This window comes from Schistocerca nitens, chromosome 1, assembly GCF_023898315.1.
Source record: "Schistocerca nitens isolate TAMUIC-IGC-003100 chromosome 1, iqSchNite1.1, whole genome shotgun sequence".
Taxonomy (NCBI): Eukaryota; Metazoa; Arthropoda; class Insecta; order Orthoptera; family Acrididae; genus Schistocerca; species Schistocerca nitens.
Genome location: NC_064614.1, coordinates 513020018 through 513037392, shown reverse-complemented (window position 1 = coordinate 513037392; position 17375 = coordinate 513020018). Strand labels below are relative to the sequence as shown.

Sequence of the window (17375 nt, the reverse complement as noted above, 5' to 3'; positions counted from 1 at the left end):
ATGCAGGCTGCTATTCTCCCATGGAGACGATCGTAGAGATGCTGGATGTAGTCCTGTGGAACGGCTTGCCATGCCATTTCCACCTGGCGCCTCAGTTGGACCAGCGTTCGTGCTGGACGTGCAGACCGCGTGAGACGACGCTTCATCCAGTCCCAAACATGCTCAATGGGGGACAGATCCGGAGATCGTGCTGGCCAGGGTAGTTGACTTACACCTTCTAGAGCACGTTGGGTGGCACGGGATACATGCGGACGTGCATTGTCCTGTTGGAACAGCAAGTTCCCTTGCCGGTCTAGGAATGGTAGAACGATGGGTTCGATGACGGTTTGGATGTACTGTGCACTATTCAGTGTCCCCTCGACGATCACCAGTGGTGTACGGCCAGTGTAGGAGATCGCTCCCCACACCATGATGCCGGGTGTTGGCCCTGTGTGCCTCGGTCGTATGCAGTCCTGATTGTGGCGCTCACCTGCACGGCGCCAGACACGCATACGACCATCATTGGCACCAAGGCAGAAGCGACTCTCATCGCTGAAGACGACACGTCTCCATTCGTCCCTCCATTCACGCCTGTCGCGACACCACTGGAGGCCGGTTGCACGATGTTGGGGCGTGAGCGGAAGACGGCCTAACGGTGTGCGGGACCGTAGCCCAGCTTCATGGAGACGGTTGCGAATGGTCCTCGCCGGTACCCCAGGAGCAACAGTGTCCCTAATTTGCTGGGAAGTGGCGGTGCGGTCCCCTACGGCACTGCGTAGGATCCTACGGTCTTGGCGTGCATCCGTGCGTCGCTGCAGTCCGGTCCCAGGTCGACGGGCACGTGCACCTTCCGCCTACCACTGGCGACAACATCGATGTACTGTGGAGACCTCACGCCCCACGTGTTGAGCAATTCGGCGGTACGTCCACCCGGCCTCCCGCATGCCCACTATACGCCCTCGCTCAAAGTCCGTCAACTGCACATACGGTTCACGTCCACGCTGTCGCGGCATGCTACCAGTGTTAAAGACTGCGATGGAGCTCCGTATGCCACGGCAAACTGGCTGACACTGACGCCATTCGACGGCCAACACCGCGGTTCCTGGTGTGTCCGCTGTGCCGTGCGTGTGATCATTGCTTGTACAGCCCTCTCGCAGTGTCCGGAGCAAGTATGGTGGGTCTGACACACCGGTGTCAATGTGTTCTTTTTTCCATTTCCAGGAGTGTAGTTCTTAGGGGAATTCTGGTAACTATGAGCGTACATTTCGATTTAACTTTGTGTAAATTATATCGTTATCATAGTTGTGAGAGCTTTTTTTGCTATTGTAGATCTTAAATTACCTGCGTTTCCGATTTTCGGTCATAGACATTTCAAACGCTACGTTTTTCTGTTTTGTAATTTCTTGGATGTTATGCTACACAGTTGAACTATTCGCTGACGAAACCAAATTACTATTTGATAAAATTATTTTACATATGTTATGCCAGCTAAAAATTTATTATTTTATTAAAATGTTTTACAAATGTTATTATCAAAATCATAAAGGTGTTAGTAACGGCAAGTTATATTTGAGTTGGGGAGAGACATCAACAAACCGTGAGCACCCTGCCCCGAGATCATAACCTTGAATCTGAGCCCGGTCACCAGTTCGCTCATCTCAAAGGGCTCTCAACGCTTCTTCATCTCACTGCTTCCAGCCAGAAGCAACCAGTCTGGGTCGTTCACGTTCAGTGTGCACTGAGACGTACGCAGGACACAGTCGTAGTTCTGGCACCTACTCAGAACATAACGGCCAAACAGGCGAAAATATATTGTCTGCACCATCTGCTGCAAGAACGATGAAGTAAGTATGTTCAAAGTTTTCAGTAATGATTCCAGAAAATATGGAAACAAGCTTGTCACTTTTTTTAGTTTTTATTGTGAATAATGTATCGTCCGTTAGTTGTTGTGAGCTGTAATACGTATGGAGAGGTGAAAAATAGTCTGTGGGAGGAAAAACGAGATATCTCTGTGGGCGAAAAGCTGGTGACAAATATATAAAGTGAACATTGGATATAACAATTTTAATCAAAATGCAATTGTCATTCACCTAAAACCCTCAATTCTATATACGAGTATTTACTAACAACTCGCCCTGCATTCGCACGGGTAGCACTAACTATTTACCGCCAGATGATTTGTCTGGCACAGCGGTAATTTTGTTTACGGACCACTGCGTAGAGCTATGATTAAAATTCAAAGAACAACTGCAGCTAACTGAATATTATCAACTTACACTATTAAGTAGTGCACATCATGAAAGTTTTCAGGAGACATGAATGTTGCCTGTTACATATATAATTGGCGTCGGGAGTGACAGTTCATTGTACTAAAGGCAACTGTCAGGTCGGTTTGAATTACAGCGAACTGTCATCTTCTCAACTTCAGTGCTAGTCCAGCACGATCTATATTTTCTGTCTGACCTATTCCTGCATTTCCTAACTTAAACTTTGATCCGAAGCACCATCTGCCATTCAACATCGGTACAAAGCATCCTCTTCCATGCAACATGGTATGAAGCACCTTCCGCCACTCAACATTGGTGCAAAGCACCCTATGTCACAACACACCCTCTGCCACATTGCATCAGAGTGAAATACTCAGTACCACACAACAATGATACAGAGCACCATCTGCCGCTTACTGTGGGTACGGAGCACCCTCTTCTTTGCAGTGTGGTACAAAGCACACACTGCATCGCAACGTAGGTATGCAGCCCTCTCTATCACGCACAGTGGTACGCTGCACGATGTGCCATGCAACATAGGTAGCGTGCAGCCTCCGTCATGCAACATCGGTACAAGCGCCCACTACCAGGTAACAGGTACAAAGTATCCTTATCGCGTACAGTCGCCCTGGGAAATCTTCTGCCTTGCAATATGGTATGAAGTACTCTTTACCACGCATCATTAGTATGTAAAAAACTAAACTAAACAAAACTCCGCCCGAACACGCCAGGAAGGCCCAACGGTACTGACCGGCCGCCGTGTCGTCCTCACCCATAGGGATCACTGAATGCGGATATGGATGGGCATGTGGTCGGCACACAGCTCTCCCGGCCGTATGTCAGTTTCCGAAACCGGAGCCGCTACTTCTCAATCAAGCAGCTTCTCAGTTTGCGTCACAAGGGCCGAGTGCACCCCGCTTGCCAATAGCGCTCGGCAGACCCGATGGTCACCCATCCAAGTGCTAGCCCAGCCCGACAGCGCTTAACTTCGGTGGTCTGACGGGAACCGGTCTTACCACTGCGGCAAGGCCGTTGGCTTCGAGCAAGATTTAATGGCAACTAACTTTATTTACCTAACATTCAGTTTTCTGGATTCCGACGTTCTGTCAGACGAAAACAACCCTTGAATAACATGCTTGTTTCATGCCCTCAGTCTTCAGTAGTTTACTGTTATATTGAGAACTCTGTTGGCCTAAGTTGAATAGCAGTTGCTTATGTACAGTGCAATACGTTAGGTGAAACTTATCTTTAAGTAGCAATAAGATGCCCTCATAAACATATAGCACAGTAAATTGCATTAATTTCCTACTGAAATGAATGGAAAAGCTTATCAATCAATAATGAATTCGTAATAAATAAAAATAAACTTATTGCAAATGGAAGTCAGTAGAAAATAGAAGAAAATATTGACGTATGTGAGCTGCTGAGCGGCTTGGAATGGGAAGTCTCGTGAGTGTACCGCAGTAATTTGTGCGCGCACATAGTCGCTCAAACTGACTGCACTTCAGTGTTCACGTTTTTGACATAAGTCACCGAAAAGGGACCAGAACGTTCCTATCAGTGCGTTTGCATAATAATTACTCCAAAATAAGAGCTCCGTCACGGTTGCTACATTTGTAGTTGTCCGTCGCCACGCTGTGCTGCCTGCCCCCGGTGCCTGAACAGTATGACGCAAACAGCTATCGCCTTCCATTGTAGAGAGCCATGAATGTATGCCGCAGCTGTCGCCATTGTGAGCGCGACGGATTTCGGCGCACGTGAGGCTGCGTGGCCACGCATGTGAGCGGGCAGAATCTGTGACAGCTGGTTGCCAATATCTCACAGGCTGCCACGCTTCATGGTGTGCACTGATGCGTATTTTCCGGGTCCTTTTGCAGGTGCCACTGTAACACGCATTGTTACACCGGACTTCCGGGCGTTGTGTAGTTCACGGATCGTCATAGGCGTCGAATCAGTCACTGCCTATCTCGGCCTGTCATTAGAGCCATCATTCTCGACGCCATCTTTGAAATTAGGCGTTTAAAGCTAAACTACTGCCGTCTGTCATCAATAATACCTGTATGCTCGGATGGGCCATCTGTTACCTTGGTCCTTTTCTGTTCGTTTGATGAACGGTGGGAAGGTAATTCTCTGTCGAATCAGCTCCTTCACGGACCACAGGCCTCTTTAAAAACCACAGCACCGCAGTAATAACCAGGTAAGTTGGAAGCAACGAGCCCAAGCTTTGACGTCGTACACTGACTACGGTAACCGCTAATTGATTTTGTTTATTGGCATTGACATGCTGCCACATTTTTCAAAGATTTGCAGTTAGAAACAGGCTCATCGTGCAAGCGCTTAAAACCAGATCACAACAAGATTATTTTATTACATTAATTTGTTTACTATTATGATACTGTGACCCAGTGCAGTAGCTGCTGTATGTTTCATGTTCAGTTTAAAGAATCAAAAAGTAAATATCAAGTCTAGTTCGAAATATCAGCACATACATGCATCATATTTCGTTGAGCGCACTGTACCACAAACTAGCAAACCCCTTTACCACTGAACGGAGGAAGCTACGGCCACCTTTCATGCGTCAATTTATGGCCCATAGTGCACCAAACGTAATTGTGGCCATTGTGTGCAGTTTAATATGCATATGCGTATAATCTTATGCCACTGGTCAATTAATTTCGAAAGATCATAACAGATATGAAGATTAACTAAACGATAATCAATATACACTCCTGGAAATTGAAATAAGAACACCGTGAATTCATTGTCCCAGGAAGGGGAAACTTTATTGACACATTCCTGGGGTCAGATACATCACATGATCACACTGACAGAACCACAGGCACATAGACACAGGCAACAGAGCATGCACAATGTCGGCAGTAGTACAGTGTATATCCACTTTTCGCAGCAATGCAGGCTGCTATTCTCCCATGGAGACGACCGTACAGATGCTGGATGTAGTCCTGTGGAACGGCTTGCCATGCCATTTCCACCTGGCGCCTCAGTTGGACCAGCGTTCGTGCTGGACGTGCAGACTGCGTGAGACGACGCTTCATCCAGTCCCAAACATGCTCAATGGGGGACAGATCCGGAGATCTTGCTGGCCAGGGTAGTTGACTTACACCTTCTAGAGCACGTTGGGTGGCACGGGATACATGCGGACGTGCATTGTCCTGTTGGAACAGCAAGTTCCCTTGCCGGTCTAGGAATGGTAGAACGATGGGTTCGATGACGGTTTGGATGTACCGTGCACTATTCAGTGTCCCCTCGACGATCACCAGTGGTGTACGGCCAGTGTAGGAGATCGCTCCCCACACCATGATGCCGGGTGTTGGCCCTGTGTGCCTCGGTCGTATGCAGTCCTGATTGTGGCGCTCACCTGCACGGCGCCAAACACGCATACGACCATCATTGGCACCAAGGCAGAAGCGACTCTCATCGCTGAAGACGACACGTCTCCATTCGTCCCTCCATTCACGCCTGTCGCGACACCACTGGAGGCGGGCTGCACGATGTTGGGGCGTGAGCGGAAGACGGCCTAACGGTGTGCGGGACCGTAGCCCAGCTTCATGGAGACGGTTGCGAATGGTCCTCGCCGATACCCCAGGAGCAACAGTGTCCCTAATTTGCTGGGAAGTGGCGGTGCAGTCCCCTACGGCACTGCGTAGGATCCTACGGTCTTGGCGTGCATCCGTGCGTCGCTGCGGTCCGGTCCCAGGTCGACGGGCACGTGCACCTTCCGCCGACCACTGGCGACAACATCGATGTACTGTGGAGACCTCACGCCCCACGTGTTGAGCAATTCGGCGGCACGTCCACCCGGCCTCCCGCATGCCCACTATACGCCCTCGCTCAAAGTCCGTCAACTGCACATACGGTTCACGTCCACGCTGTCGCGGCATGCTACCAGTGTTAAAGACTGCGATGGAGCTCCGTATGCCACGGCAAACGCTGACACTGACGGCGGCGGTGCACAAATGCTGCGCAGCTAGCGCCATTCGACGGCCAACACCGCGGTTCCTGGTGTGTCCGCTGTGCCGTGCGTGTGATCATTGCTTGTACAGCCCTCTCGCAGTGTCCGGAGCAAGTATGGTGCGTCTGACACACCGGTGTCAATGTGTTCTTTTTTCCATTTCCAGGAGTGTATAATGCAACTATAAAATATTAAGCATTCATATTGTTTAACAAAGGCGATTCCTAAAAATCGATTGAAAAACTGCGAAATACGAAAAAACATACAGAATAAATATTTATTTTTTTACAAAAATACATCCTAAAATAGAAATGTCAGAAATGAGTACAGCCTTACCTCATTTACAAGGACTTAGCAGATAACATCTGTGATAGATGCCACAGGGCACAGTACTTCGCAGTGTTATTTAATGAAGGATATATCGCTGCAACGAAACTTCCTTCGGAGTTAGTTACGCTTCGTTCTACAAGGTGCTTGATTTTCCGGACGAATCATTCCACATACATTAGAATACGTTCAATCTTAATCATGCGATGTGCCCAAGGCTTAAAGTGGCCTGTGGGTGACTCTGGTGGAGGCAGATTGTTTCGCGATTATAAACAAAATGATGACTCCGTCAGCGTTTCTCAGTCAAGATTAAAACTTGTAATTACTCTTAATTAGACTGAGTGGATCTGTTTCCTTTGTACTATTAATTGCAGAAGTAGTTTCATTTCTATTTATTTGCACAGCATGAAACGATAGTTCGTAAAACAAGATAGATAATCGAACCTTTGAAAGTCTCGATGATCTATGATTTTGTAAAATTTGCTTTGTAGCATACGTACAAGCTGCCAATAGCTGTTGAGATTTCTTGGCAGGCTATGGAAGAACATTCACAAGAAATTTCGCTTATTTGTAGTACATCGAGGCCACTGAAGTGGGTCTGTTTCTGATCGTAACCATATTAATAACTTTCGTTGTAGGATTATTGGTAGATAGTGGTGCCGCTGCTAAACAGGTATGTAACAACATCGAATGTTGGTTTGCTGTGCTTTAAGATCGAGAAGCAATTTCGCAAGTAAAAGTTCGGTTACTCATTGTTATGAATTCTGCTTATGTCACATCGGACACACTGGAAAGTGTAGATATTGAACGTATGCAATGGCCTGCACACTCCCGAGATCTAAACCCCATGAAGCATGCTGGGGATGCTCCCGCCAGACGTACTTCTCTAAGAACACCCCTTCTCCGAACCGTGCAAGAACTTAAAGCCGCATTGAGAGAGGAGTGGACCAGTATCTATCAAGGACTCAACCGTCCGGCAGGCAGTAAGAATAAGAAGTGCAAAACGTGCATCAATACCCGAGGACGGCAGATTCCTTACTGAGAGCACGATATCAACTTTCTTAGCTGTTTAAAACATGAACGCCATTTATGTCTACTTTCCCATGTGGTGCAATCTGTACCATTTTTCGTGATTAAGATGTACTATGTTTCATGTCGTCCATCATTGCCTGTAATTATTGCTATCCAACAATGTCTCTGTTCTTCAGCAGCTGTTAAGAAGAGCAGTTTGTTGAACGTTATTCCGACCTCACAGTGGACTCCTCTGTTACGCGCTTTGAAATACAGAGCCACCGTTCGAAAACAATGGTTAACAGTGTGTTTAGTATTGTATATATCACCTCGTACCTATATTGGCGTTTTTAAGAACCCGTACATACCCCTGCATGGCTCGTTTACCTGGTGCTTTACCTTTTAGAAATTGGCAACCTTTGGTGATACATGGGCCTGATTCCTATATTACATATAGCTCGTGAGGTGCCTCGTTAAAGTGCGACAGCAACGCTCCTAGCGCTATAGCGTCCTCAACAGTAATGTTAAAAGGCTAACGCACCGATATGAATGGCACCCATTCCCGACACCCACGCCTCAAAACGCATGTTTCTCAGAGAACATTCATACTGCGTTCACGCAGAATTTCTTCTGCTGGCCAGATTGAAACCAATTGCGCGCTGGATGCGGTCCACAGGTCGCCAGTTGCCCACTCGGTCTTTAAAGAAAAGTAAAGCAGTCATTAATGCTAAGGTTACCTTGAACGCCACAATGCTTTATTAGGCATAGTCCTGTTGGAAATGATTTTCCATTGCCTTCCTCCGACATTTGAACTGACTTACCTAGGCTGTTATAGACGAACCTTTAGTTTTGCGTGGATTCCGAACCACGGTGCTTTACCCTTTACGCCCCTCTAAATCCAATCAACCTCCGACTTCCTCTTCTTTGCTGCCTTTGAATGTCTTACAAACGTGACATGGTAACACAATATAGCCAAGCGAAAAATCAAGTTAAAAGATACTCGGTAGAAATAAATAACATCAGTACCTTTAACGTAATGTCCTGAATTTAATGGCAAACGTATCACACTCCACGAAGAAAGAGAGATAGATTTTCACGGTTAACGGAAGACCATTGCTTTCTCTTGGCCGCCACACTGTATATTGATGCCTGAATCGAAACAGCAGCTCTCCTCTAGCCATGAATGGAGTCTGGACACGTGACACTGTTCACAGTGATTAGTTCATCGCACGCGTAGAGGCAGTAACCATTAGACGCATTTGACAATCACAAGGAGTAGGCTATACCCAGCAGCGGGCGTTACCCTATCCTTCCTAATCATTTAAAACATCACTACGACGCAGATCACTCCTCAGAGACGTCGAATGCTCGGAGTGAGACAGTAGCAGTCCGTCGGAACTAGCAATCTTATAAAAAGAAATGTGACACCACACTTTGTTAAACGCACTTGCTTATTGAGTAATAAATTCATCAGACGTCAGCAGTATACACTCTCAGCGTTCACTGAAAATTTTCTACTGAACAAAGCATCTTTTCACCATCTCATCCGTCTCTGTTGGTGCAGAGCTGTGTAGTTTCTAAAACTGACGAAAGTTAACCGATATAAAAATGACTTTTTCTTGTAGAAATTATTTTATTCGCGCTACATTCTTGAAGCACCTCCTTTCTGTTGGCTGTGAGGTAACTGCAGAACTTCAACAAGCTGCTGAATAAGAGAAACAGCTCGTGCTGCCCAGTATGTTATGACTGTACAAGTGTACTGTGTTGGCAACGGCGCACCTCTTCCCGTGCAGGGACACGCAGTGTGAACAAGAGCGTCCGTCGAGATTTATGACCGTGGCTGTTGCTACGGCTGCGTTTTACAACCATACTGGTATGCGAGTACACGAAACGTGATTAGTGTAGGTGGTATCGCCTAACACATCCGACCTTGCCTCACACAAGCCTGTCACAAGTCGTCTCGGATAATTTGTAATGGAACTGGAATGGACTGGAATGTGATTAGTCCTCTTTCGATTATAACATAGCATGAAGACAAGGTCGCACGAAGTTAATTTTACTCTCGTAATTGTTGTGCGATACGCATATGGTTGTAGTAGTACGTCTCTTGACTGTTCTCTAATTGCAAATTAGCGCAACCGTAAAGATAGTCATTGTTTTGTGATGAGTAATGGCAGGAGATCTCTTGTTGTTTTCAACAACTGTAATGTAGTAAGCTTTCCTAACTGTCCGTATTCAACAAAAACTCAATAGCTCATAACTCTAAAAGAGATATCTCTACAGCGGAGGGAACGAATGAGTAGTCGTAATAGATTTCCAAATAGCGTAGTTCACAGTAAAGGGAACTATCGTCAGAGCATACTGCCGTCGACATATATGCTGGCTATTACCAAGGAAGAAGGGCTAGAGTGTCACGTCTCGTAAATGTTACTTAATGGCAGAGTATTAGCTCCGCTTTAGACAGGAAAGAAAATCATTCATGGAGGAGTAGAAAGAAACATCTAGGGGTCCACATCGAGTCATCTAGGAAATCTAGAAACAAGCTAAATTGAGCTGGCCGCGCGGTTCCTGTTCTTACCTAGAACCAATCTACTCTCCGTGGCCACATGCCACATTATTAGACGCAATCAATTTTTTGTTTTGTTTTTACAATTCATTTATTTCTGGGGTTTCGTTTTGTAAACTGGCTCACCTATCATTGTTTAAGAGATTGAATACTGTTAAAGAGCTATTATTGAGTGAAATAAGCTGTTTTGTTGTGCTGCATCGTTCTCGTGCGAGCTCACTGTTGATGAACAGTTGCCAATCATAGTTTTGAGAACAGCAAGAGCTGACGTGTTTGAAGTGTGAATGCATTGTTATAGTATTGTTGGTTACTGGTGTATTTACCACCGGTAGCCCCTAATAATTTAGTTTGCTGATTAGTGAGTGATTTTAGAGTCAGTAAGATACAAAAGTAATGGATAAAGTAAATGTTTTGACGCCTCGAAAGAAATCAGAGGTGAAAGCACCGATTAGCACCAGTACAAGTATGTAATGAAATTGGCAGATTTTTCGAAGACTAGGCTTATCAGAATCATCCATAAGATGTGTAAAGAAGAAAACTGATTTTGGTCAGGAATTAGTCCCTCAAAGGAAGAATAGGTGTGGCAGAAGACCTATATTTTCACCAAGGTCTGAGCGCTTCTAGAAAAAGATATACCTTGAGAAGCACTATTGCATCTGAAAGAACTGTAGTACGCAAACTCTCGCAAATCAACTTCAGAGCTCTTAGTCCTACATTAACTGCTGCTATGATGTCAAAACGTCTTGCATGGGCAATGGAGAACAAGCATGGAGTTTGGACTTCCCGAAATAGGTGAGTATCATTAAATTAGACAGTACTTTCCTTCATACAGTAGTGATAAATGAAGCAAATCTTAGTGGCTTTATCATTTCGTTTCAGGTTTGTTTTTGTAATGAATCCAAATTTGAAACTTTGATAACTTTGATAACTTTAGTAAATCTACATCTACATCTACATTTATACTCCGCAAGCCACCCAACGGTGTGTGGCGGAGGGCACTTTACGTGCCACTGTCATTACCTCCCTTTTCCGTTCCAGTCGCGTATGGTTCGCGGGAAGAACGACTGTCTGAAAGCCTCCGTGCGCGCTCGAATCTCTCTAATTTTACATTCGTGATCTCCTCGGGAGGTATAAGTAGGGGGAAGCAATATATTCGATACCTCATCCAGAAACGCACCCTCTCGAAACCTGGCGAGCAAGCTACACCGCGATGCAGAGCGCCTCTCTTGCAGAGTCTGCCACTTGAGTTTGCTAAACATCTCCGTAACGCTATCACGGTTACCAAATAACCCTGTGACGAAACGCGCCGCTCTTATTTGGATCTTCTCTATCTCCTCTGTCAACCCGATATGGTACGGATCCCACACTGATGAGCAATACTCAAGTATAGGTCGAACGAGTGTTTTGTAAGCCACCTCCTTTGTTGATGGAATACATTTTCTAAGCACTCTCCCAATGAATCTCAACCTGGTACCCGCCTTACCAACAATTAATTTCATATGATCATTCCACTTCAAATCGTTCCGCACGCATACCCCCAGATATTTTACAGAAGTAACTGCTACCAGTGTTTGTTCCGCTTTCATGTAATCATACAATAAGGGATCCTTCTTTCTATGCATTCGCAATACATTACATTTGTCTATGTTAAAGGACAGTTGACACTCCCTGCACCAAGTGCCTATCCGCTGCAGATCTTCCTGCATTTCGCTACAATTTTCTAATGCTGTAACTTCTCTGTATACTACAGCATCATCCGCGAAAAGCCGCATGGAACTTCCGACACTATCAACTAGGTCATTTATATATATTGTGAAAAGCAATGGTCCCATAACACACCCCTGTGGCACGCCAGAGGTTACTTTAACGTCTGTAGACGTCTCTCCATTGATACCAAAATGCTGTGTTCTGTTTGCTAAAAACTCTTCAATCCAGCCACACAGCTGGTCTGATATTCCGTAGGCTCTTACTTTGTTTATCAGGCGACAGTGCGGAACTGTAAGAAGTGTCCTGGTGAAAAGTACCTCGCGACTGTATTGTGCAGACTGTGAAACACCCAGCCGAAGTCATGATATGGCCTTTAATCAGTTGTAAAGGCTCCGGATATCTGTACTTGGTTGAGGAAACAATGTGACAATACCAGTACAAGGAGGTGTTACAGAGGAGGCTACTATCTCAGATGGAAGAATGGGTCCCAAAAGGAGAGCATTTGTGTTTATGAAGGTCATAGCTCCATCCCATTTAGCACGATCAGCAAACACGTTTTTGCAGCAAGCAAACGTTTCCTTATTACCCTGGCCAGGAAATTCGCTCGGCTTGAGCCCAGTTGAAAACGTTTGGGAGCTGGTGGAAGGGGAAGTGGCAAAGGAAACGATCACCACAAAAATTCGTCTCACTGAAAAGATTATTCAAGTCTGGCATCGTCACTCACTGGTGCAGGACACTGTACAAGTCCGCATCAGCAGTATGCCAAGGCGAACGGAAGCATTACAAGCTGATAAAGGCCGTGTGAAAAAGTATTAAAAAGTTAGGCATAGTTCCGCTTATATGATGCTTTTTAAAAACAACAGCAATTAATATTGAAACTGTGTGGTTTATCAGTCATTAATAATTTGAGGTGTTTAAAGAAATTAAATCACTTTATTTACAATGATCAAAATCATCTTTTCACCTTTTTCTACTTCCAAACTTCTAGTGTTAAAAACTCCCGATGCGACTAATAATGTGGCCAAGGACCGTAGTCTCGTGTTAACCACTAGGGCACCTCACTCCGTTACAATGTTAATTACGGAAAAATATTGAGGCTAGTGATCATGTGAGGATTTTTCAACTCCGATTAGTCACGTGATCGTTAAATCAGAGCGAGCCTTGGTTAGATATGCTTCATAAAATTCGGTGGCACGTGAACACTTACGTTGTTCCTTCAGTGACACGACTACAATTTTTGTCGTAAAATTGCATTGAAAAAAAAGCAGTTATCAGAATTTAGAGCAGCTATGCTCAGCGCACTGATGCGTTTGAGCTTTGGTGCTGGCGTAGGATGCTACGCATAAAATGGGCTGAAAGAAGAACAAATGTGTCCATTATTGAACAACTACATATCTCCAGACGCCTTTCTTTTCGAGTCACGGAAAAAATTCTCCAGTTATTTGGCCATATTATGAGAAGATATTGAGCAAATCTAGAGAAAATAATCTTGCAAAGAAAGAACGAGTGCACGAGACCAACAGGAAGAGCATCGAGCAGATGGATAGATCAAATCAATAAGATCTCTGGTCTACCTCTTCAGCAGGCACTAAGAGAAGCTGGCAACCGTCCGGGATGGAGACGTTTGGTTCATGGGATCACGATGCTCAGCAATGACCACAATGACGTATGATGATGATGATTCTCAAGTCAAAATTAAAATAAAATATGTACCAACTTGTTTTCGTGGCAGCAATGTAAGTCACTGAACCGATCAGCCAGATGTTATTCCTAGCTAGGTATACGTGTAAAGCTAGAACGTATTTTATTTTAGTTTTGACTTGGGTATAGCTGCTCTAAATTCTGGCGATTGTCTTTTCGCAACGTAATTTTACGATTCTTTGAAATTTCATTCTGATGAAGACACCTTTAGTAGGTGACGAAACCTATGTCAGGTGTACCAACCAGTTATTTGCAACCGGTGGGCTGTAAAACTGCTATGTTTGAAAATTGTACACGGTCGCTGAGAAACAGCCATATTGAAAACTGTGAAAGCTGTGTTCATTTTTCAAAGCAGCGTGGATATTACTGAACAAACTGATATTTCTAAAAAAAACTATGTAGTGTTTTGGCAACATCAGATAATTGGTTACCATACACCAGGACCATCTGTTATGTGCTAAAATAATACGTTGAAGGTTGAAATAGAAAGGCAAAAGACTTGCTCCGCCGATACTGTGGTCCTAATGATATGTGCAGTTTATATTTTACATATTGAGCGACTTCCTCCGAAGTTTTCTGACGAAACAGATAAGGATCATGAACGAAAGTCTGCATAAATAGCATTTCCAATGTTATGCTGTAGCTCTTTCGGTCTGTGAGGATTATTTGAGTACACCTGATTCTACAATTTGGCCCACAGGTAATAATAACAGGGATGGAGTGCAGGCGATCGAGGTGGCCAGGAAATAGCACTGCCTCTGGTGATCGTCCTCTCCTCATCGAACATCTCGTGTGCTCGTTACAAGCTTGTCAAGGCGGTGACTACTGTTACTTACAGTACTTAATTACATGTTGCACAGGTCATTTAAACGATTCTTTTATCGAAATGATATGGAACGAGTCAGTTTACAGGATATTTATACATTATTACTGTTAACATTAATAAACACATTATCATTTTATTCCTACTCACGCAACTACACTTAAAAACAAGTTTTTTTTATCGGCTACCAGTTTTTAAGTAGAAGCTCATCAAGAAGGAAGGAAGAAAGGAAGGTGGGTTTAACTTACTGTCGACATCGAGGTCGTCGAAGGCGAAGCACAAGCTCGGATTGCGTCAAAGATGGGAAAGGAAATCGACCATGCGCGTTCAAAGGCAACATCCCTGCATTTGACAGGAGTGAGCTAGGGAAATCATGGAAAACCAAAATCTAGATGGCCGGATACGTGTTTGAACCGTCGTCCTCCCGAAAGTTCGTCAGCGGAATAGAAGGAGTTGTCCTGGAGAAATGATTTCAATTTAGATTTTATACCTACTTCTCTACTTGTCAGACATTTTATGTTATCTAGCAAATGATTAAAAATTATTATTGCTGTATATTGTACTCTTCTTTGGACCACTAGCAGCTTTAACAATGGGTAATATGGGTTACTTTTCCCTCTAATGTTATAGATATGTGCATCACTTTTCTTCTCAAATTGAGATGAATTATTTATGACGAATTTCACTAACGAAAATATCTGACGGCGCAGTTAAAATGCCTAGCTACTTGAAGAAGTACCTACATGACGTCCGTGGGTGAACACCAGATATTATTCCTTCTGCTCACTTTTGTGCAACTAGTAGTTTCCTTCTAAGTGATGAGTTGCCTCAGAACATTACTCCGTGTGACATCATTAAGTATAAACATGCAAAATACGTCAGGAGGTTCATACATTTGTTTCCAACATTAGAAGTTATACGAAGAGCAACTGTAGCTGAACTTTATTGTTTGAGAATTCCAGCAATATACCTCTTCCAGTTCAAGTTTTCAGCAACATGTACACCCAAAAATTTGGAGCATCCTACCCTACTTACTTACTGCTGCTCATGTACTACTTGAATTGCTGGTATGACTGTTATTTGTTGTGTAGAAGAATGTAGTGGATTTTTTTTTTTTCAAAATTTAAGGAGGGTTCACTTCCAGAGACCATCTACTAATTCTTTGGAAAATTTCATTTACTAACTCTTCTGTTGCTTTCTCTTTAATGGGATTCATTATAATACTAATATCGTCAGCAAAAAGTACCAATTTTTCTCGTTGAATGTTAAGTGGAAGATCATCCATATGTATAATGAATGGAAGTGTACCCAAAATGGAACCCTTTGGGACTCGCTCTGTGGTTTTTACTGCAGTAACTAAAATTTTCTATATTTCCGACATTGTCTGAATTATTCAGCACAACCTTTTGCTTTCTACTCGTCAAGTATGATTCAAACCAGCTATTTGTAAAGCCATCAGTTCCATAAAACCTGAGTTTTTCTGAGAGAGTATCATGATCTACACTCTCGAAGACCTTGAAGAGACCATAAAAAATACCAATATACTTCTTCTTCTTCTTTCGAATAACCCATTTGGAGGGTACGATGAATCAACTTTGGCTACTCTTCATTGTATTAGATTTCTTCAGTTTCCAAATTTCCTTCGTCCTTTTAGAGTGTTGTTCCCTTTCTTCTTGAGTCCACTTTCGTCTAGTTATTTTCTTTCTCTCCTGAGATTCTGCCTTTTGAACTGCCTTTCTGAAATGTGTTCTGTTTTCTATTGTGTCTATTGTAACTCCAGCATTTTCAATGTCCTTTTCAGTCTCTATGAACCATGCTGGCTTGGATTTGTAGCTGTTGAGTAATGTGAATATCCGCTTGGTTAGTCTGTTGTTATCCATTCTGAATATATGTCCAAAAAACTGTAGTCTCCTCTTCCTCATTACATCAGTTAGTTTCTCCGTTTTCAGATATAGCTCTCTGTTTGGTCTTAACCTGTATTCAGCATTATCGTTTCTTTTAGCTCCCAGTATTTTCCTTAAAATTCTTCTTTCGACCTTCTCTAGTTTCTCAAGATCTCCATTTCTTGTTAGTTTAAGTGTTTCTGCCGCATAGAGAGCTTCAGGTCTGGCCACTGTTTGGTAGTGTCTTAATTTCGTGTTCCAGGACAAGAATTTTTTATTATAAACGTTTTTGGTCATATGAAACACTCTTTCCATTTTGTGCACTCTAGTTTCTATAGCTATCTTTTCTTTGGCATTGTATGTAATCCACTCTCCTAGGTATTTAAAGGAATCTGTTTTGTGTATTGTGTTGTTGTTAACTGCAATATTTTGAGGAGCATCACAGATGTTCGTCATAAACTTTGTTTTTTCATAGGATATTTGTAGTCCTACTTTGGCTGCTTGTTTTTGTAGTTCTCTTATTTGTTCTTGGGCATTGTCTAGTGAATCTGTAATCAATGCCATGTCATCTGCGAAGGCTAAACAGTCGACAGTGATCTTGTTTGGATTTCTCCCTAGTTGAATCCCTTTAGTATTGATGGCCTTCCTCCATTCTCGAACTACCTTCTCCAAGACACAATTGAAAAGCAGAGGTGACAGACCATCTCCCTGTCGAGCACCTGACTTTATTTCAAACGATTTTGAGAGCTCTACCCTAAATTTTACTTTCGATTTTGTATTTGTCAAAGTACCTTTAATTATTGCAGTTGTTTTAGCATCGAGTCCCAATTCTTTTAAGATATCAAGCAGTGTATTTCTGTCAATTGAATCATAGGCTTTTTTAGAATCCACAAAAGTAATTACATATTTTAAGTTCCTGATTTTCCTCATTTCTATTATGTTCTTTAAATTTAGTATTTGTTCTGCACATGACCTTCACTTCCTAAATCCAGCCTGATACTCTCCTAGCTGTTTGTCAAGTATCTCTTCTGCTCTTTTTAAAAGCGCCTTAGACAAGATCTTATAGGTCACTATTATTTAAGGCTTCTACTATTTGATAAGTGAATGTATATTCTCAGTCGAGCAAGCTTTATGGAAT

The 17375-nt window shown here is 43.5% G+C and overlaps 1 pseudogene; it reads right to left on the bottom strand.

Annotated features, from left to right (window-relative positions):
• Positions 1 to 3165: 3165 nt before the first annotated feature.
• Positions 3166 to 3283, bottom strand: LOC126204968 (5S ribosomal RNA; annotated as a pseudogene).
• Between the last annotated feature and the right edge of the window lie 14092 nt (positions 3284 to 17375).